This window comes from Hyla sarda, chromosome 1 (assembly GCF_029499605.1).
Source record: "Hyla sarda isolate aHylSar1 chromosome 1, aHylSar1.hap1, whole genome shotgun sequence".
Taxonomy (NCBI): domain Eukaryota; kingdom Metazoa; phylum Chordata; class Amphibia; order Anura; family Hylidae; genus Hyla; species Hyla sarda.
The window spans coordinates 257,595,486-257,616,745 of NC_079189.1; the positions used below are offsets into that span (position 1 = coordinate 257,595,486).

Consider the following 21,260-nt stretch of genomic DNA (forward strand, 5'->3'; position numbering starts at 1 on the left):
TTTATACTGTGCATTTTAGCATCAATAAATCCTTTTCCGAATCGGAGCTGAAGGCGGCAACAGATTAAAATGTCAACTGCACCCGGGATTCCCAGCCAGTCTCCCATGCTGGTTCTTACCAGGCCCTAAGCTGGGTAGCAGTCTGCGATCTGCCGAGAGCAGGCGCGTTCAGCTTATAATGTCCGTTGACAGCTTCACATTTTGTATACTGTGCATTTAAGCATCAATAAATCCTTTTCGGAATAGGAACGGAAGGCGGCAACAGAGCAAAATGTCAACGGCAGCCGGGATTCACAGCCAGTCTCCCATGCTGGTACTTACCGGGCCCTAAGCTGGGTAGCAGTCTGCGATCGGACGAGAGGAGGCGCATACAGCTAAGGATGGCTGTTGACAGCGTCTCGCCCTTTATACTGTGCATTTAAGCATCAGTAAATCCTTTTCGGAATCGGAACGGAAGGCGGCAACAGAGCAAAATGTCAACGGCAGCCGGGATTCCCAGCCAGTGTCCCATGCCGGTACTTACCGGGCCCTAAGATCTGTACCAGTCTGCGATCTGACGAGAACAGGCGCATTCAGCTTAGGATGGCCGTAGACATCTTCACACCCTGTATACTGTGGATTTAAGCATCAATAAATCCTTTTCGGAATCGGAGCGTAAGGCGGCAACAGAGCAAAATGTCAACGACACCTGGGATTCCCAGCCAGTCTCCCATGCTGGTACTTACCGGGCCCTAAGCTGGGTAGCAGTCTGCGCTCTGACGAGAGCTGGCGCGTTCAGCTTAGGATGGCCGTTGACAGCTTGTCGCCCTTTATACTTTGCATTTAAGCATCAATAAATCCTTTTCGGAATCGGAACAGAAGGCGGCAACAGAGCAAAATGTCAACGGCAGCCGGGATTCCCAGCCAGTGTCCCATGCCGGTACTTACCGGGCCCTAAGATCTGTACCAGTCTGCGATCTGACGAGAGCTGGCGCATTAAGCTTAGGATGGCCGTCGACAGCTTCACACCTTGTATACTGTGGATTTAAGCATCTATAAATTATTTTCGGAATCGGAGCGGAAGGCAGCAATAGAGCAAAATGTCAACGGCACCTGGGATTCCCAGCCAGTCTCCACTGCCAGTACTTACCGGGCCCTAAGCTGGGTAGCAGTCTGCGATCTGACGAGAGCAGGCGCGTTCAGCTTACAATGGCCATTGACAGCTTCATGCTTTTTATACTGTGCATTTAAGCATCAATAAATCCTTTTCGGAATCGGAGAGGAAGGCGGCAACAGAGCAAAATGTCAATAGCATCTTGGATTGCCAGCCAGTCTCCCATGCCCGTACTTGCCGGGCAGCAGTTTGCGATCTGACAAGAACAGGCACATTCAGCTTAGGATAGCCGTAGACGGCTTAACACCCTGTATACTGTGGATTTAAGCATCAATAAATCATTTTCGGAATCGAAGCGGAAGGCGGCTACAGAGCAAAATGTCAACAACACCTGGGATTCCCAGCCAGTCTCCCATGCTGGTACTTAACGGGCCCTAAGCTGGGTAGCAGTCTGCGATCTGACGAGAGCAGGCGCGTTCAGCTTAGGATGGCCGTTGACAGCTTCACACTTTGTATACTGTGGATTTAAGCATCAATAAATAATTTTCGGAATCGGAGCAGAAACAGAGCAAAATGTCAACTGCACCCGGGATTCCCAGCCAGTATCCCATGCTGGTACTTACCAGGCCCGAAGCTGGGAAGCAGTCTGCGATCTGACGAGAACAGGCGCATTCAGCTTAGGATGGCCGTAGACATCTTCACACCCTGTATACTGTGCATTTAAGCATCAATAAATCCTTTTCGGAATCGGAGCGTAAGGCGGCAACAGAGCAAAATATCAACGACACCTGGGATTCCCAGCCAGTCTCCCATGCTGGTACTTACCGGGCCCTAAGCTGGGTAGCAGTCTGCGATCTGACGAGAGCTGGCGCGTTCAGCTTAGGATGGCCGTTGACAGCTTGTCGCCCTTTATACTGTGCATTTAAGCATCAATAAATCCTTTTCGGAATCGGAACAGAAGGCGGCAACAGAGCAAAATGTCAACGGCAGCCGGGATTCCCAGCCAGTGTCCCATGCCGGTACTTACCGGGCCCTAAGATCTGTACCAGTCTGCGATCTGACGAGAGCTGGCGCATTAAGCTTAGGATGGCCGTCGACAGCTTCACACCTTGTATACTGTGGATTTAAGCATCAATAAATTATTTTCGGAATCGGAGCGGAAGGCAGCAATAGAGCAAAATGTCAACGGCACCTGGGATTCCCAGCCAGTCTCCACTGCCAGTACTTACCGGGCCCTAAGCTAGGTAGCAGTCTGCGATCTGATGAGAGCAGGCGCGTTCAGCTTACGATGGCCATTGACAGCTTCATGCTTTTTATACTGTGCATTTAACCTCTTAAGGACCCAGGACGTACGGGGACGTCCCCGCACCCTGGGCCTTAAGGACCCAGGACGTCCCCGTACGTCTTGGCGTTTTCCGGTCTCTGCCGCTCGCCGGGCAGAGATCGGAACTGGATGCCTGCTGAAATCCTTCAGCAGGCATCCAGGGCAAACGCCGAGGGGGGCCATGTAGGCCCCCCATGTCGGCGATCGCCGCAAATCGCAAGGGAAATCGCCCTTGCGATCTGCGGCGATACCGGGCTGATCGGGTCTCTGGGACCCGACCGCCCGGTAATTTCGCATGATTCCGGCTGTCACAGACAGCCAGGACCATGCTGAAGTATCGGAGCGAGGTGGCAAGCCGGCCACCTCCTCCGATCCCCTGCGATCTGTCGGTTAGTGAACCGACCAATCGCAGGAGGGGGGGCGGTTACTTCCTCCCGTCCTGCCCGGCCCCTGAAAGTCCGGAGAGGACGGGAGGAAGACCGGAGGACGCGGCGGGGGACGGGGGAGTGCTGGGGACCGGCCCCGGTACTTACCTCGTCCCTGAAGACCCGGATCCCGGCGAGGAAGATGGCGGCGGCGGCGGCGACAGGTGAGTAGATCTTCAGCCGCGGTCGGGCCCTTTACAGCAATGCACGTCGCCGTAAAGCGACATGCATTGCTATAATAGGACCCTGTAAACTACAACTCCCAGCATGCCCAGACAGCCCTTGGCGTCTGGGCATGCTGGGAGTTGCAGTTTTGCAACATCTGGAGGTCCACAGTTTTTGGACCACTGTGCCCTTCCAGATGTTGCAAAACTACACATCCTCAGCATGCCCTTACTGTCCAGGCATGCTGGGAGTTGTAGTTCTGTAACATCTGGCCCTTCAGATGTTGCAGAACTACAACTCCCAGCATGCCTGGACAGTTTTGGCATACTGGGAGTTGTAGTTTTGCAACATCTGGAAGGGCACAGATTGGGAACCACTGTATTAGTGGTCTGCAAACTGTAGTCCTCCAGATGTTGCAAAACTACAACTCCAAGCATGCTGGGAGTTGTAGTTCGGCAACATCTGGCTCTAAAGATGTTGCCGAACTACTACTCCCAGCATGCCTGAGAATGTTTGGGAGTTGTGGTTTTGCAACAGCTGGAGGCACACTGGTTGGGAAACATTGTTTCCTAACTCAGTGTTTCCCAACCCGTGTGCCTCCAGCTGTTGCAAAACCACAACTCCCAAACATTCTCAGACATGCTGGGAGTAGTAGTTTTGCAACAGCTGGAGGTCCCCCCCTGTGAATGTACAGGGTACACTCACATGGGCAGGCGGCTTACAGTGAGTATCGGGCTGCAAGTTTGCAATGCAGCAAATTTTGCGCGGCAGCTCAAACTCGCTGTAACCCCCCCGCCCGTGCGACTGTACCCTAAAAACACTACACTACATTACACTTACACAAAATAAAATAAAAAGTAAAAAACGCTACATATACACATACCCCTACACAGCCCCCCTCCCTCCCCAATAAAAATGAAAAACACCTGGTACGCCACTCTTTCCAAAATGGAGCCTCCAGCTGTTGCAAAACAACAACTCCCAGTATTGCCGGACAGCCGTTGACTGTCCAGGCATGCTGGGAGTTTTGCAACAGCTGGAGGCACCCTGTTTGGGAATCACTGGCGTAGAATACCCCTATGTCCACCCCTATGCAAATCCCTAATTCAGGCCTCAAATGCGCATGGCGCTCTCACTTTGGAGCCCTGTCGTATTTCAAGGCAACAGTTTAGGGTCACATATGGGGTATCGCCGTACTCGGGAGAAATTGACTAACAAATCTTGGGGGGCTTTTTCTCCTTTCACCCCTTATGAAAAGGTGAAGTTGGGGTCTACACCAGCATGTTAGTGTAAAAAAAATAAACTTTTTACACTAACATGCTGGTGTTGCCCTATACTTTTCATTTTGACAAGAGGTAAAGGGGAAAAAAGCCCCCCAAAATTTGTAACGCAATTTCTCCCGAGTACGGAGATACCCCATATGTAGGCGCAAAGTGCTCTGGGGGCGCACAACAAGGCCCAGAAGGGAGAGTGCGCCATGTACATTTGAGGTGATTTGCACAGGGGTGGCTGATTGTTACAGCGGTTTTGACAAATGCAAAAAAAAAAAAACCCCACATGTGACCCCATTTCGGAAACTACACCCCTCACGTAATGTAATAAGGGGTGCAGTGAGAATTTACCCCCCACAGGTGTCTGACGGATCTTTGGAACAGTGGGCTGTGCAAATAAAAAATGTTGTACAGCCCACTGTTCCAAAGATATGACAGACACCAGTGGGGGGTAAATGCTCACTTTACGCCTTCTTACGTTCCTCAAGGGGTCTAGTTTCCAAAATGGTATGCCATGTGGGGGTTATTTTGCTGTCCTGGCACCATAGGGGCTTCCTAAATGCGACATGCCCCCCGAGCAAAATTTGCTCTCAAAAAGCCAAATATGACTCCTTCTCTTCTGAGCATTGTAGTTCGCCCGTAGTGCACTTCAGGTCAACTTTTGGGGTACCTCCATACTCAGAAGAGATGTGGTTACAAATTTTGGGGGGTATTTTCTGCTATTAACCCTTGCAAAAATGTGAAATTTGGGGGGGAAACACACCTTTTAGTGATTTTTTTTTATTTTTTTTTTACGTATGCAAAAGTCGTGAAACCCCTGTGGGGTATTAAGGCTCACTTTATTTCTTGTTACGTTCCCCGAGGGGTCTAGTTTCCAAAATGGTATGCCATGTGTTTTTTTTTTGCTGTCCTGGCACCATAGGGGCTTCCTAAATGCGACATGCCCCCGAGCAAAATTTGCTCTCAAAAAGCCAAATATGACTCCTTCTCTTCTGAGCATTGTAGTTCACCCATAGTACACCTCAGGTCAACTTATGGGGTACCTCCATACTCAGAAGAGATGGGGTTACAATGTTTGGGGGGTATTTTCTGCTATTAACCCTTGCAAAAATGTGAAATTTGGGGGGAAACACACATTTTAGTGACATTTTTTTTTAATTTTTTTACATATGCAAAAGTCGTGAAACACCTGTGGGGTATTAAGGCTCACTTTATTCCTTGTTACGTACCTCAAGGGGTCTAGTTTCCAAAATGGTATGCCATGTGGGGGATTTTTGCTGTTCTGGCACCATAGGGGCTTCCTAAATGCAACATGCCCCCCAAAAACCATTTCAAAAAAACGTACTCTCCAAAATCCCCTTGTCGCTCCTTCGCTTCTGAGCCCTCTACTGCGCCCGCCGAACACTTTACATAGACATATGAGGTATGTGCTTACTCGAGAGAAATTGGGCTACAAATATAAGTATACATTTTCTCCTTTTTCCCCTTGTAAAAATTCAAAAATTGGGTCTACAAGAACATGCAAGTGTAAAAAATGGAGATTGTGAATTTTCTTCTTCACTTTGCTGTTATTCCTGTGAAACACCTAAAGGGTTAAAACGCGGACTGAATGTCATTTTGAATACTTTGGGGGGTGCAGTTTTTATAATGGGGTCATTTGTGGGGTATTTCTAAAATGAAGACCCTTCAAATCCACTTCAAACCTGAACTGGTCCATGAAAAATTGTGAGTTTGGAAATTTTGTGAAAAATTGGAAAATTGCTGCTGAACTTTGAAGCCCTCTGATGTCTTCCAAAAGTAAAAACACGTCAATTTTATGATGCAAATATAAAGTAGACATATTGTATATGTGAATAAAAAAAAAAATTATTCGGAATATCCATTTTCCTTACAAGCAGAGAGCTTCAAAGTTAGAAAAATGCAAAATTTTCAAATTTTTCATAAAATTTGGGGATTTTTCACCAAGAAAGGATGCAAGTTACCACAAAATTTTACCACTATGTTAAAGTAGAATATGTCACGAAAAAACAATCTCGGAATCAGAATGATAACTAAAAGCATCCCAGAGTTATTAATGTTTAAAGTGACAGTGGTCAGATGTGCAAAAAATGGCCGGGTCCTGAGGTGTAAAATGGCTGGGTCCTTAAGGGGTTAAGCATCAATAAATCCTTTTCGGAATCGGAGAGGAAGGCGGCAACAGAGCAAAATGTCAATAGCATCTTGGATTGCCAGCCAGTCTCCCATGCCCGTACTTGCCGGGCAGCAGTCTGTGATCTGACAAGAACAGGCACATTCAGCTTAGGATAGCCGTAGACGGCTTCACACCCTGTATACTGTGGATTTAAGCATCAATAAATCATTTTCGGAATCGAAGCGGAAGGCGGCTACAGAGCAAAATGTCAACAACACCTGGGATTCCCAGCCAGTCTCCCATGCTGGTACTTAACGGGCCCTAAGCTGGGTAGCAGTCTGCGATCTGACGAGAGCAGGCGCGTTCAGCTTAGGATGGCCGTTGACAGCTTCACACTTTGTATACTGTGGATTTAAGCATCAATAAATAATTTTCGGAATCGGAGCAGAAACAGAGCAAAATGTCAACTGCACCTGGGATTCCCAGCCAGTATCCCATGCTGGTACTTACCAGGCCCGAAGCTGGGAAGCAGTCTGCGATCTGACGAGAACAGGCGCATTCAGCTTAGGATGGCCGTAGACATCTTCACACCCTGTATACTGTGCATTTAAGCATCAATAAATCCTTTTCGGAATCGGAGTGGAAGGCGGCAACAGAGCAAAATGTCAACGGCAGCCGGGATTCCCAGCCAGTGTCCCATGCCGGTACTTACCGGGCCCTAAGATCTGTACCAGTCTGCGATCTGACGAGAGCTGGCGCGTTAAGCTTAGGATGGCCGTCGACAGCTTCACACCTTGTATACTGTGGATTTAAGCATCAATAAATTATTTTCGGAATCGAATCGGAGGGCAGCAATAGAGCAAAATGTCAACGGCACCTGGGATTCCCAGCCAGTCTCCCATGCCAGTACTTACCGGGCCCTAAGCTGGGTAGCAGTCTGCGATCTGACGAGAGCAGGCGCGTTCAGCTTAGGATGGCCGTTGACAGCTTCTCGCCCTTTATACTGTGCATTTAAGCATCAATAAATCCTTTTCGGAATCGGAACGGAAGGCGGCAACAGAGCAAAATGTCAACAGCAGCCGGGATTCCCAGCCAGTGTCTCATGCCGGTACTTACCGGGCCCTAAAATCTGTACCAGTCTGCGATCTGACGAGAGCAGGCGAGTTAAGCTTAGGATGGCCGTCGACAGCTTCACACCTTGTATACTGTGGATTTAAGCATCAATAAATCCTTTTCGGAATCGGAGCGGAAGGCGGCTACAGAGCAAAATGTCAACAACACCTGGGATTCCCAGCCAGTCTCCCATGCTGGTACTTACCGGGCCTAAGCTGGGTAGCAGTCTGCGATCTGACGAGAGCAGGCGCGTTCAGCTTAGGATGGCCGTTGACAGCTTCACGCCCTTTATACTGTGCATTTAAGCATCAATAAATAATTTTCCGAATCGGAGCGGAAGGCGGCAACAGAGCAAAATGTCAACTGCACCCGGGATTCCCAGCCAGTCTCCCATGCTGGTACTTACCGGGCCCTAAGCTGGGTAGCAGTCTGCGATCTGACGAGAGCAGGCGCGTTCAGCTTAGGATGGCCGTTGACAGCTTCACACTTTGTATACTGTGGATTTAAGCATCAATAAATAATTTTCGGAATCGGAGCAGAAACAGAGCAAAATGTCAACTGCACCCGGGATTCCCAGCCAGTCTCTCATGCTGGTACTTACCAGGCCCAAAGCTGGGTAGGAGTCTGCGATCTGACGAGAACAGGCGCATTCAGCTTAGGATGGTCGTAGACAACTTCACACCCTGTATACTGTGGATTTAAGCATCAATAAATCCTTTTCGGAATCGGAGCGGAAGGCGGCAACAGAGCAAAATGTCAATGACACCTGGGATTCCCAGCCAGTCTCCCATGCTGGTACTTTCCGGGACCTAAGCTGGGTAGCAGTCTGCGATCTGACGAGAGCAGGCACGTTCAGCTTAGGATGGCCGTTGACAGCTTCTTGCCCTTTATACTGTGCATTTAAGCATCAATAAATCCTTTTCGGAATCGGAAACGGAAGGCGGCAACAGAGCAAAATGTCAACGGCAGCCGGGATTCCTAGCCAGTGTCCCATGCCGGTACTTACCGGGCCCTAAGATCTGTACCAGTCTGCGATCTGACAAGAGCAGGCGCGTTAAGCTTAGGATGGCCGTCGACAGCTTCACACCTTGTATACTGTGGATTTAAGCATCAATAAAGCAAAATGTCAACGGCACCCGGGATTCCCAGCCAGTCTCCCATGCCAGTACTTACCGGGCCCTAAGCTGGGTAGCAATCTGCGATCTGACGAGAGCAGGCGCGTTCAGCTTAGGATGGCCATTGACAGCTTCATGCTTTTTATACTGTGCATTTAAGCATCAATAAATCCTTTTCGGAATCGGAGAGGAAGGCGGCAACAGAGCAAAATGTCAATAGCACCTTGGATTGCCAGCCAGTCTCCCATGCCCGTACTTGCCGGGCAGCAGTCTGCGATCTGACAAGAACAGGCACATTCAGCTTAGGATAGCCGTAGACGGCTTCACACCCTGTATACTGTGGATTTAAGCATCAATAAATCCTTTTCGGAATCGGAGCGGAAGGCGGCAACAGAGCAAAATGTCAACTGCACCCGGGATTCCCAGCCAGTCTCCCATGCCGGTACTTACTGGGCCCTAAGCTGGGTAGCAGTCTGCGATCTGACGAAAGAAGGCGCGTTCAGCTTAGGATGGCCGTTGACAGCTTCACGCCCATTATACTGTGCATTTAAGCATCAATAAATCCTTTTCCGAATCGGAGCGGAAGGCAGCAACAGAGCAAAATGTCAACTGCACCCGGGATTCCCAGCCAGTCTCCCATGCCGGTACTTACTGGGCCCTAAGCTGGGTAGCAGTCTGCGATCTGACGAAAGAAGGCGCATTCAGCTTAGGATGGCCGTTGACATCTTCATGCCTTGTATACTATGGATTTAAGCATCAATAAATATTTTTATTAATCGGAGAGGAAGGCGGCAACAGAGCAAAATGTCAATGGCACCTTGGATTGCCAGCCAGTCTCCCATGCCGCTATCTGCCGGGCAGCAGTCTGCGATCTGACAAGAACAGGCGCATTCAGCTTAGGATAGCCGTAGACGGCTTCACACCCTGTATATTGTGGATTTAAGCATCAATAAATCCTTTTCGGAATCGAAGCAAAATGTCTACAGAGCTACAGAGCAAAATGTCAACAACACCTGAGATTCCCAGCCAGTCTCCCATGCTGGTACTTACCGGGCCCTAAGCTGGGTAGCAGTCTGCAATCTGACGAGAGCAGGCACGTTCAGCTTAGGATGGCCATTGACAGCTTCATGCTTTTTATACTGTGCATTTAAGCATCAATAAATCCTTTTCCGAATCGGAGCGTAAGGCGGCAACAGAGCAAAATGTCAACGGCAGCCGGGATTCCCAGCCAGTGTCCCATGCCGGTACTTACCGGGCCCTAAGATCTGTACCAGTCTGCGATCTGACGAGAGCAGGCGCGTTAAGCTTAGGATGGCCGTCGACAGCTTCACACCTTGTATACTGTGGATTTAAGCATCAATAAATTCTTTTCGGAATCGGTGCGGAGGGCAGCAAGAGAGCAAAATGTCAACGGCACCTGGGATTCCCAGCCAGTCTCCCATGCCAGTACTTACCGGGCCCTAAGCTGGGTAGCAGTCTGCGATCTGACAAGAGCAGGCGTGTTCAGCTTAGGATGGCCATTGACAGCTTCATGCTTTTTATACTGTGCATTTAAGCATTTTCGGAATCGGAGAGGAAGGCGGCAACAGAGCAAAATGTCAATAGTTCCTTGGATTGCCAGCCAGTCTCCCATGCCCATACTTGCCGGGCAGCAGTCTGCGATCTTACAAGAACAGGCACATTCAGCTTAGGATAGCCGTAGACGGCTTCACACCCTGTATACTGTGGATTTAAGCATCAATAAATCCTTTTCGGAATCGAAGCGGAAGGCGGCTACAGAGCAAAATGTCAACAACACCTGGGATTCCCAGCCAGTCTCCCATGCTGGTACTTACCGGGCCCTAAGCTAGGTAGCAGTCTGCGATCTGACGAGAGCAGGCGCGTTCAGCTTAGGATGGCCGTTGACAGCTTCACACTTTGTATACTGTGGATTTAAGCATCAATAAATAATTTTCGGAATCGGAGCAGAAACATAGCAAAATGTCAACGGCAGCAGGGATTCCCAGCAAGTCTTCCATGCTGGTACTTACCAGGCCCGAAAATGGGTAGCAGTCTGCGATCTGACGAGAACAGGCGCATTCAGCTTAGGATGGCCGTAGACATCTTCACACCCTGTATACTGTGGATTTAAGCATCAATAAATCTTTTTCGGACTCGGAGTGGAAGGCGGCAACAGAACAAAATGTCAACGACACCTGGGATTCCCAGCCAGTCTCCCATGCTGGTACTTACCAGGCCCTAAGCTGGGTAGCAGTCTGCGATCTGACGAGAGCAGGCGCGTTCAGCTTAGGATGGCCGTAGACATCTTTACACCCTGTATACTGTTGATTTAAGCATCAATAAATCCTTTTCGGAATCGAAGCGGAAGGCGGCTACAGAGCAAAATGTCAACAACACCTGGGATTCCCAGCCAGTCTCCCATGCTGGTACTTACCGGGCCCTAAGCTGGGTAGCAGTCTGCGATCTGACGAGAGCAGGCGCGTTCAGCTTAGGATGGCCGTTGACAGCTTCACACTTTGTATAATGTGGATTTAAGCATCAATAATAATTTTCGGAATCGGAGCAGAAACATAGCAAAATGTCAACGGCAGCCGGGATTCCAGCCAGTCTCCCATGCTGGTACTTACCAGGCCCGAAGCTGGGTAGCAGTCTGCGATCTGACGAGAACAGGCGCATTCAGCTTAGGAAGGCCGTAGACATCTTTACACCCTGTATACTGTGGATTTAAGTATCAATAAATTATTTTCGGAATCGGAGCGGAAGGCGGCAACAGAACAAAATGTCAACGACACCTGGGAATCCCAGCCAGTCTCCCATGCTGGTACTTACCAGGCCCTAAGCTGGGTAGCAGTCTGCGATCTGACGAGAGCAGGCACGTTCAGCTTAGGATGGCCGTTGACAGCTTCTCGTCCTTTATACTGTGCATTTAAGCATCAATAAATCCTTTTCGGAATCGGAACGGAAGGCGGCAACAGAGCAAAATGTCAACGGCAGCCGGGATTCCCAGCCAGTGTCTCATGCCGGTACTTACCGGGCCCTAAGATCTGTACCAGTCTGCGATCTGACGAGAGCAGGCGCGTTAAGCTTTGGATGGCCGTCGACAGCTTCACACCTTGTATACTGTGGATTTAAGCATCAATAAATTATTTTCGGAATCGGAGCGGAAGGCAGCAATAGAGCAAAATGTCAACAGCACCCGGGATTCCCAGCCAGTCTCCCATGCCAGTACTTACCGGGCCCTAAGCTGGGTAGCAGTCTGCGATCGGACAAGTGCAGGCGCGTTCAGCTTAGGATGGCCATTGACAGCTTCATGCTTTTTATACTGTGCATTTAAGCATCAATAAATCCTTTTCGGAATCGGAGAGGAAGGCGGCAACAGAGCAAAATGTCAATAGCACCTTGGATTGCCAGCCAGTCTCCCATGCCCGTACTTGCCGGGCAGCAGTCTGCGATCTGACAAGAACAGGCACATTCAGCTTAGGATAGCCGTAGACGGCTTCACACCCTGTATACTGTGGATTTAAGCATCAATAAATCCTTTTCGGAATCGGAGCGGAAGGCGGCTACAGAGCAAAATGTCAACAACACCTGGGATTCCCAGCCAGTCTCCCATGCTGGTACTTACCGGGCCTAAGCTGGGTAGCAGTCTGCGATCTGACGAGAGCAGGCGAGTTCAGCTTAGGATGGCCGTTGACAGCTTCGCGCCCTTTATACTGTGCATTTAAGCATCAATAAATAATTTTTCGAATCGGAGCGGAAGGCGGCAACAGAGCAAAATGTCAACTGCACCAGGGATTCCCAGCCAGTCTCCCATGCTGGTACTTACCGGGCCCTAAGCTGGGTAGCAGTCTGCGATCTAACGAGAGTAGGCGCGTTCAGCTTAGGATGGCCGTTGACAGCTTCACACTTTGTATACTGTGGATTTAAGCATCAATAAATAATTTTCGGAATCGGAGCAGAAACAGAGCAAAATGTCAACTGCACCCGGGATTCCCAGCCAGTCTCCCATGCTGGTACTTACCAGCCCCAAAGCTGGGTAGGAGTCTGCGATCTGTCGAGAACAGGCGCATTCAGCTTAGGATGGTCGCAGACATCTTCACACCCTGTATACTGTGGATTTAAGCATCAATAAATCCTTTTCGGAATCGGAGCGGAAGGCAGCAACAGAGCAAAATGTCAACGACACCTGGGATTCCCAGCCAGTCTCCCATGCTGGTACTTAACGGGCCCTAAGCTGGGTAGCAGTCTGCGATCTGACGAGAGCAGGCGCGTTCAGCTTAGGATGGCCGTTGACAGCTTCACACTTTGTATACTGTGGATTTAAGCATCAATAAATAATTTTCGGAATCGGAGCAAAAAGAGAGCAAAATGTCAACTGCACCCGGGATTCCCAGCCAGTATCCCATGCTGGTACTTACCAGGCCCGAAGCTGGGAAGCAGTCTGCGATCTGACAAGATCAGGCGCATTCAGCTTAGGATGGCCGTAGACATCTTCACACCCTGTATACTGTGCATTTAAGCATCAATAAATCCTTTTCGGAATCGGAGCGTAAGGCGGCAACAGAGCAAAATATCAACGACACCTGGGATTCCCAGCCAGTCTCCCATGCTGGTACTTACCGGGCCCTAAGCTGAGTAGCAGTCTGCGATCTGACGAGAGCTGGCGCGTTCAGCTTAGGATGGCCGTTGACAGCTTGTCGCCCTTTATACTGTGCATTTAAGCATCAATAAATCCTTTTCGGAATCGGAACAGAAGGCGGCAACAGAGCAAAATGTCAACGGCAGCCGGGATTCCCAGCCAGTGTCCCATGCCGGTACTTACCGGGCCCTAAGATCTGTACCAGTCTGCGATCTGACGAGAGCTGGCGCATTAAGCTTAGGATGGCCGTCGACAGCTTCACACCTTGTATACTGTGGATTTAAGCATCAATAAATTATTTTCTGAATCGTAGCGGAAGGCAGCAATAGAGCAAAATGTCAACGGCACCTGGGATTCCCAGCCAGTCTCCACTGCCAGTACTTACCGGGCCCTAAGCTGGGTAGCAGTCTGCGATCTGATGAGAGCAGGCGCGTTCAGCTTACGATGGCCATTGACAGCTTCATGCTTTTTATACTGTGCATTTAAGCATCAATAAATCCTTTTCGGAATCGGAGAGGAAGGCGGCAACAGAGCAAAATGTCAATAGCATCTTGGATTGCCAGCCAGTCTCCCATGCCCGTACTTGCCGGGCAGCAGTCTGCGATCTGACAAGAACAGGCACATTCAGCTTAGGATAGCCGTAGACGGCTTCACACCCTGTATACTGTGGATTTAAGCATCAATAAATCATTTTCGGAATCGAAGCGGAAGGCGGCTACAGAGCAAAATGTCAACAACACCTGGGATTCCCAGCCAGTCTCCCATGCTGGTACTTAACGGGCCCTAAGCTGGGTAGCAGTCTGCGATCTGACGAGAGCAGGCGCGTTCAGCTTAGGATGGCCGTTGACAGCTTCACACTTTGTATACTGTGGATTTAAGCATCAATAAATAATTTTCGGAATCGGAGCAGAAACAGAGCAAAATGTCAACTGCACCTGGGATTCCCAGCCAGTATCCCATGCTGGTACTTACCAGGCCCGAAGCTGGGAAGCAGTCTGCGATCTGACGAGAACAGGCGCATTCAGCTTAGGATGGCCGTAGACATCTTCACACCCTGTATACTGTGCATTTAAGCATCAATAAATCCTTTTCGGAATCGGAGTGGAAGGCGGCAACAGAGCAAAATGTCAACGGCAGCCGGGATTCCCAGCCAGTGTCCCATGCCGGTACTTACCGGGCCCTAAGATCTGTACCAGTCTGCGATCTGACGAGAGCTGGCGCGTTAAGCTTAGGATGGCCGTCGACAGCTTCACACCTTGTATACTGTGGATTTAAGCATCAATAAATTATTTTCGGAATCGAATCGGAGGGCAGCAATAGAGCAAAATGTCAACGGCACCTGGGATTCCCAGCCAGTCTCCCATGCCAGTACTTACCGGGCCCTAAGCTGGGTAGCAGTCTGCGATCTGACGAGAGCAGGCGCGTTCAGCTTAGGATGGCCGTTGACAGCTTCTTGCCCTTTATACTGTGCATTTAAGCATCAATAAATCCTTTTCGGAATCGGAACGGAAGGCGGCAACAGAGCAAAATGTCAACAGCAGCCGGGATTCCCAGCCAGTGTCTCATGCCGGTACTTACCGGGCCCTAAAATCTGTACCAGTCTGCGATCTGACGAGAGCAGGCGAGTTAAGCTTAGGATGGCCGTCGACAGCTTCACACCTTGTATACTGTGGATTTAAGCATCAATAAATCCTTTTCGGAATCGGAGCGGAAGGCGGCTACAGAGCAAAATGTCAACAACACCTGGGATTCCCAGCCAGTCTCCCATGCTGGTACTTACCGGGCCTAAGCTGGGTAGCAGTCTGCGATCTGACGAGAGCAGGCGCGTTCAGCTTAGGATGGCCGTTGACAGCTTCACGCCCTTTATACTGTGCATTTAAGCATCAATAAATAATTTTCCGAATCGGAGCGGAAGGCGGCAACAGAGCAAAATGTCAACTGCACCCGGGATTCCCAGCCAGTCTCCCCTGCTGGTACTTACCGGGCCCTAAGCTGGGTAGCAGTCTGCGATGTGACGAGAGCAGGCGCGTTCAGCTTAGGATGGCCGTTGACAGCTTCACACTTTGTATACTGTGGATTTAAGCATCAATAAATAATTTTCGGAATCGGAGCAGAAACAGAGCAAAATGTCAACTGCACCCGGGATTCCCAGCCAGTCTCCCATGCTGGTACTTACCAGGCCCAAAGCTGGGTAGGAGTCTGCGATCTGACGAGAACAGGCGCATTCAGCTTAGGATGGTCGTAGACAACTTCACACCCTGTATACTGTGGATTTAAGCATCAATAAATCCTTTTCGGAATCGGAGCGGAAGGCGGCAACAGAGCAAAATGTCAACGACACCTGGGATTCCCAGCCAGTCTCCCATGCTGGTACTTTCCGGGCCCTTAGCTGGGTAGCAGTCTGCGATCTGACGAGAGCAGGCACGTTCAGCTTAGGATGGCCGTTGACAGCTTCTTGCCCTTTATACTGTGCATTTAAGCATCAATAAATCCTTTTCGGAATCGGAAACGGAAGGCGGCAACAGAGCAAAATGTCAACGGCAGCCGGGATTCCCAGCCAGTGTCCCATGCCGGTACTTACCGGGCCCTAAGATCTGTACCAGTCTGCGATCTGACAAGAGCAGGCGCGTTAAGCTTAGGATGGCCGTCGACAGCTTCACACCTTGTATACTGTGGATTTAAGCATCAATAAAGCAAAATGTCAACGGCACCCGGGATTCCCAGCCAGTCTCCCATGCCAGTACTTACCGGGTCCTAAGCTGGGTAGCAATCTGCGATCTGACGAGAGCAGGCGCGTTCAGCTTAGGATGGCCATTGACAACTTCATGCATTTTATACTGTGCATTTAAGCATCAATAAATCCTTTTCGGAATCGGAGAGGAAGGCGGCAACAGAGCAAAATGTCAATAGCACCTTGGATTGCCAGCCAGTCTCCCATGCCCGTACTTGCCGGGCAGCAGTCTGCGATCTGACAAGAACAGGCACATTCAGCTTAGGATAGCCGTAGACGGCTTCACACCCTGTATACTGTGGATTTAAGCATCAATAAATCCTTTTCGGAATCGGAGCGGAAGGCAGCTACAGAGCAAAATGTCAACAACACCTGGGATTCCCAGCCAGTCTCCCATGCTGGTACTTACCGAGCCCTAAGCTGGGTAGCAGTCTGCGATCTGACGAGAGCAGGCGCGTTCAGCTTAGGATGGCCGTTGACAGCTTCACGCCCATTATACTGTGCATTTAAGCATCAATAAATCCTTTTCCGAATCGGAGCGGAAGGCGGCAACAGAGCAAAATGTCAACTGCACCCGGGATTCCCAGCCAGTCTCCCATGCCGGTACTTACTGGGCCCTAAGCTGGGTAGCAGTCTGCGATCTGACGAAAGAATGCGCATTCAGCTTAGGATGGCCGTTGACATCTTCACGCTTTGTATACTATGGATTTAAGCATCAATAAATATTTTTATTAATCGGAGAGGAAGGCGGCAACAGAGCAAAATGTCAATGGCACCTTGGATTGCCAGCCAGTCTCCCATGCCGCTATCTGCCGGGCAGCAGTCTGCGATCTGACAAGAACAGGCGCATTCAGCTTAGGATAGCCGTAGACGGCTTCACACCCTGTATATTGTGGATTTAAGCATCAATAAATCCTTTTCGGAATCGAAGCAAAATGTCTACAGAGCTACAGAGCAAAATGTCAACAACACCTGAGATTCCCAGCCAGTCTCCCATGCTGGTACTTACCGGGCCCTAAGCTGGGTAGCAGTCTGCAATCTGACGAGAGCAGGCACGTTCAGCTTAGGATGGCCATTGACAGCTTCATGCTTTTTATACTGTGCATTTAAGCATCAATAAATCCTTTTCCGAATCGGAGCGGAAGGCAACAACAGATTAAATTGTCAACTGCACCCGGGATTCCCAGCCAGTCTCCCATGCTGGTACTTACCAGGCCCTAAGCTGGGTAGCAGTCTGCGATCTGACGAGAGCAGGCGCGTTCAGCTTAGGATGGCCGTAGACATCTTCACACCCTGTATACTGTGGATTTAAGCATCAATAAATCCTTTTCGGAATCGGAGCGTAAGGCGGCAACAGAGCAAAATGTCAACGGCAGCCGGGATTCCCAGCCAGTGTCCCATGCCGGTACTTACCGGGCCCTAAGATCTGTACCAGTCTGCGATCTGACGAGAGCAGGCGCGTTAAGCTTAGGATGGCCGTCGACAGCTTCACACCTTGTATACTGTGGATTTAAGCATCAATAAATTCTTTTCGGAATCGGAGCGGAGGGCAGCAATAGAGCAAAATGTCAACGGCACCTGGGATTCCCAGCCAGTCTCCCATGCCAGTACTTACCGGGCCCTAAGCTGGGTAGCAGTCTGCGATCTGACAAGAGCAGGCGCGTTCAGCTTAGGATGGCCATTGACAGCTTCATGCTTTTTATACTGTGCATTTAAGCATTTTCGGAATCGGAGAGGAAGGCGGCAACAGAGCAAAATGTCAATAGTTCCTTGGATTGCCAGCCAGTCTCCCATGCCCGTACTTGCCGGGCAGCAGTCTGCGATCTGACAAGAACAGGCACATTCAGCTTAGGATAGCCGTAGACGGCTTCACACCCTGTATACTGTGGATTTAAGCATCAATAAATCCTTTTCGGAATCGAAGCGGAAGGCGGCTACAGAGCAAAATGTCAACAACACCTGGGATTCCCAGCCAGTCTCCCATGCTGGTACTTACCGGGCCCTAAGCTAGGTAGCAGTCTGCGATCTGACGAGAGCAGGCGCGTTCAGCTTAGGATGGCCGTTGACAGCTTCACACTTTGTATACTGTGGATTTAAGCATCAATAAATAATTTTCGGAATCTGAGCAGAAACATAGCAAAATGTCAACGGCAGCAGGGATTCCCAGCCAGTCTTCCATGCTGGTACTTACCAGGCCCGAAGATGGGTAGCAGTCTGCGATCTGACGAGAACAGGCGCATTCAGCTTAGGATGGCCGTAGACATCTTCACACCCTGTATACTGTGGATTTAAGCATCAATAAATCCTTTTCGGACTCGGAGTGGAAGGCGGCAACAGAACAAAATGTCAACGACACCTGGGATTCCCAGCCAGTCTCCCATGCTGGTACTTACCAGGCCCTAAGCTGGGTAGCAGTCTGCGATCTGACGAGAGCAGGCGCGTTTAGCTTAGGATGGCCGTAGACATCTTTACAACCTGTATACTGTTGATTTAAGCATCAATAAATCCTTTTCGGAATCGAAGCGGAAGGCGGCTACAGAGCAAAATGTCAACAACACCTGGGATTCCCAGCCAGTCTCCCATGCTGGTACTTACCGGGCCCTAAGCTGGGTAGCAGTCTGCGATCTGACGAGAGCAGGCGCGTTCAGCTTAGGATGGCCGTTGACAGCTTCACACTCTGTATACTGTGGATTTAAGCATCAATAAATAATTTTCGGAATCGGAGCAGAAACATAGCAAAATGTCAACGGCAGCCGGGATTCCAGCCAGTCTCCCATGCTGGTACTTACCAGGCCCGAAGCTGGGTAGCAGTCTGCGATCTGACGAGAACAGGCGCATTCAGCTTAGGAAGGCCGTAGACATCTTCACACCCTGTATACTGTGGATTTAAGCATCAATAAATTCTTTTCGGAATCGGAGCGGAAGGCGGCAACAGAACAAAATGTCAACGACACCTGGGATTCCCAGCCAGTCTCCCATGCTGGTACTTACCGGGCCCTAAGCTGGGTAGCAGTCTGCGATCTGACGAGAGCAGGCACGTTCAGCTTAGGATGGCCGTTGACAGCTTCTCGTCCTTTATACTGTGCATTTAAGCATCAATAAATCCTTTTCGGAATCGGAACGGAAGGCGGCAACAGAGCAAAATGTCAACGGCAGCCGGGATTCCCAGCCAGTGTCTCATGCCGGTACTTACCAGGCCCTAAGATCTGTACCAGTCTGCGATCTGACGAGAGCAGGCGCGTTAAGCTTAGGATGGCCGTCGACAGCTTCACACCTTGTATACTGTGGATTTAAGCATCAATAAATTATTTTCGGAATCGGAGCGGAAGGCAGCAATAGAGCAAAATGTCAACAGCACCCGGGATTCCCAGCCAGTCTCCCATGCCAGTACTTACCGGGCCCTAAGCTGGGTAGCAGTCTGCGATCGGACAAGTGCAGGCGCGTTCAGCTTAGGATGGCCATTGACAGCTTAATGCTTTTTATACTGTGCATTTAAGCATCAATAAATCCTTTTCGGAATCGGAGAGGAAGGCGGCAACAGAGCAAAATGTCAATAGCACCTTGGATTGCCAGCCAGCCAGTCTCCCATGCCCGTACTTGCCGGGCAGCAGTCTGCGATCTGACAAGAACAGGCACATTCAGCTTAGGATAGCCGTAGACGGCTTCACACCCTGTATACTGTGGATTTAAGCATCAATAAATCCTTTTCGGAATCGGAGCGGAAGGCGGCTACAGAGCAAAATGTCAACAACACCTGGGATTCCCAGCCAGTCTCCCATGCTGGTACTTACCGGGCCTAGGCTGGGTAGCAGTCTGCGATCTGACGAGAGCAGGCGAGTTCAGCTTAGGATGGCCGTTGACAGCTTCGCGCCCTTTATACTGTGCATTTAAGCATCAATAAATAATTTTCCGAATCGGAGCGGAAGGCGGCAACAGAGCAAAATGTCAACTGCACCAGGGATTCCCAGTCAGTCTCCCATGCTGGTACTTACCGGGCCCTAAGCTGGGTAGCAGTCTGCGATCTAACGAGAGCAGGCGCGTTCAGCTTAGGATGGCCGTTGACAGCTTCACACTTTGTATACTGTGGATTTAAGCATCAATAAATAATTTTCGGAATCGGAGCAGAAACAGAGCAAAATGTCAACTGCACCCGGGATTCCCAGCCAGTCTCCCATGCTGGTACTTACCAGCCCCAAAGCTGGGTAGGAGTCTGCGATCTGTCGAGAACAGGCGCATTCAGCTTAGGATGGTCGCAGACATCTTCACACCCTGTATACTGTGGATTTAAGCATCAATAAATCCTTTTCGGAATCGGAGCTGAAGGCAGCAACAGAGCAAAATGTCAACGACACCTGGGATTCCCGGCCAGTCTCCCATGCTGGTACTTTCCGGGCCCTAAGCTGGGTAGCAGTCTGCGATCTGACGAGAGCAGGCACGTTCAGCTTAGGATGGCCGTTGACAGCTTCTCGCCCTTTATACTGTGCATTTAAGCATCAATAAATCCTTTTCGGAATCGGAGCGGAAGGCAACAATAGAGCAAAATGTCAACAGCACCCGGGATTCCAAGCCAGTCTCCCATGCCAGTACTTACCGGGCCCTAAGCTGGGTAGCAGTCTGCGATCGGACAAGTGCAGGCGCATTCAGCTTAGGATGGCCATTGACAGCTTCATGCTTTTTATACTGTGCATTTAAGCATCAATAAATCCTTTTCGGAATCGGAGAGGAAGGCGGCAACAGAGCAAAATGTCAATAGCACCTTGGATTGCCAGCCAGTCTCCCATGCCCGTATTTGTCGGGCAGCAGTCTGCGATCTGACAAGAACAGGCACATTCAGCTTAGGATAGCCGTAGACGGCTTCACACCCTGTATACTGTGGATTTAAGCATCAATAAATCCTTTTCGGAATCGGAGCGGAAGGCAGCTACAGAGCAAAATGTCAACAACACCTGGGATTCCCAGCCAGTCTCCCATGCTGGTACTTACCGGGCCTAAGATGGGTAGCAGTCTGCGATCTGACGAGAGCAGGCGCGTTCAGCTTAGGATGGCCGTTGACAGCTTCACGCCCTTTATACTGTGCATTTAAGCATCAATAAATAATTTTCCGAATCGGAGCGGAAGGCGGCAACAGAGCAAAATGTCAACTGCACCCGGGATTCCCAGCCAGTCTCCCATGCTGGTACTTACCGGGCCCTAAGCTGGGTAGCAGTCTGCGATCTGACGAGAGCAGGCGCGTTCAGATTAGGATGGCCGTTG

General features: G+C 50.0%; 20 pseudogenes; all 20 read right to left on the reverse strand.

Moving 5' to 3' along the window:
* Positions 1-1,472: 1,472 nt before the first annotated feature.
* Positions 1,473-1,592, reverse strand: LOC130352032 (5S ribosomal RNA; annotated as a pseudogene).
* Positions 1,593-6,675: 5,083 nt separating this feature from the next.
* LOC130352033 (5S ribosomal RNA) lies at positions 6,676-6,795 on the reverse strand (annotated as a pseudogene).
* A 479-nt stretch (positions 6,796-7,274) lies between these two features.
* On the reverse strand, positions 7,275-7,394 carry LOC130352665 (5S ribosomal RNA; annotated as a pseudogene).
* A 485-nt stretch (positions 7,395-7,879) lies between these two features.
* On the reverse strand, positions 7,880-7,999 carry LOC130352603 (5S ribosomal RNA; annotated as a pseudogene).
* A 647-nt stretch (positions 8,000-8,646) lies between these two features.
* LOC130316233 (5S ribosomal RNA) lies at positions 8,647-8,766 on the reverse strand (annotated as a pseudogene).
* Positions 8,767-10,042: 1,276 nt separating this feature from the next.
* LOC130352723 (5S ribosomal RNA) lies at positions 10,043-10,162 on the reverse strand (annotated as a pseudogene).
* A 261-nt stretch (positions 10,163-10,423) lies between these two features.
* LOC130352266 (5S ribosomal RNA) lies at positions 10,424-10,543 on the reverse strand (annotated as a pseudogene).
* Positions 10,544-10,820: 277 nt separating this feature from the next.
* On the reverse strand, positions 10,821-10,940 carry LOC130324987 (5S ribosomal RNA; annotated as a pseudogene).
* Positions 10,941-11,022: 82 nt separating this feature from the next.
* LOC130319721 (5S ribosomal RNA) lies at positions 11,023-11,142 on the reverse strand (annotated as a pseudogene).
* A 1,669-nt stretch (positions 11,143-12,811) lies between these two features.
* LOC130335201 (5S ribosomal RNA) lies at positions 12,812-12,931 on the reverse strand (annotated as a pseudogene).
* A 1,073-nt stretch (positions 12,932-14,004) lies between these two features.
* Positions 14,005-14,124, reverse strand: LOC130352035 (5S ribosomal RNA; annotated as a pseudogene).
* Positions 14,125-14,603: 479 nt separating this feature from the next.
* LOC130352779 (5S ribosomal RNA) lies at positions 14,604-14,723 on the reverse strand (annotated as a pseudogene).
* Positions 14,724-15,975: 1,252 nt separating this feature from the next.
* LOC130334937 (5S ribosomal RNA) lies at positions 15,976-16,095 on the reverse strand (annotated as a pseudogene).
* A 272-nt stretch (positions 16,096-16,367) lies between these two features.
* On the reverse strand, positions 16,368-16,487 carry LOC130347529 (5S ribosomal RNA; annotated as a pseudogene).
* Positions 16,488-17,573: 1,086 nt separating this feature from the next.
* On the reverse strand, positions 17,574-17,693 carry LOC130351948 (5S ribosomal RNA; annotated as a pseudogene).
* Positions 17,694-17,954: 261 nt separating this feature from the next.
* Positions 17,955-18,074, reverse strand: LOC130352267 (5S ribosomal RNA; annotated as a pseudogene).
* A 479-nt stretch (positions 18,075-18,553) lies between these two features.
* On the reverse strand, positions 18,554-18,673 carry LOC130319743 (5S ribosomal RNA; annotated as a pseudogene).
* A 276-nt stretch (positions 18,674-18,949) lies between these two features.
* LOC130330220 (5S ribosomal RNA) lies at positions 18,950-19,069 on the reverse strand (annotated as a pseudogene).
* An 881-nt stretch (positions 19,070-19,950) lies between these two features.
* Positions 19,951-20,070, reverse strand: LOC130352435 (5S ribosomal RNA; annotated as a pseudogene).
* Positions 20,071-20,347: 277 nt separating this feature from the next.
* On the reverse strand, positions 20,348-20,467 carry LOC130352930 (5S ribosomal RNA; annotated as a pseudogene).
* Between the last annotated feature and the right edge of the window lie 793 nt (positions 20,468-21,260).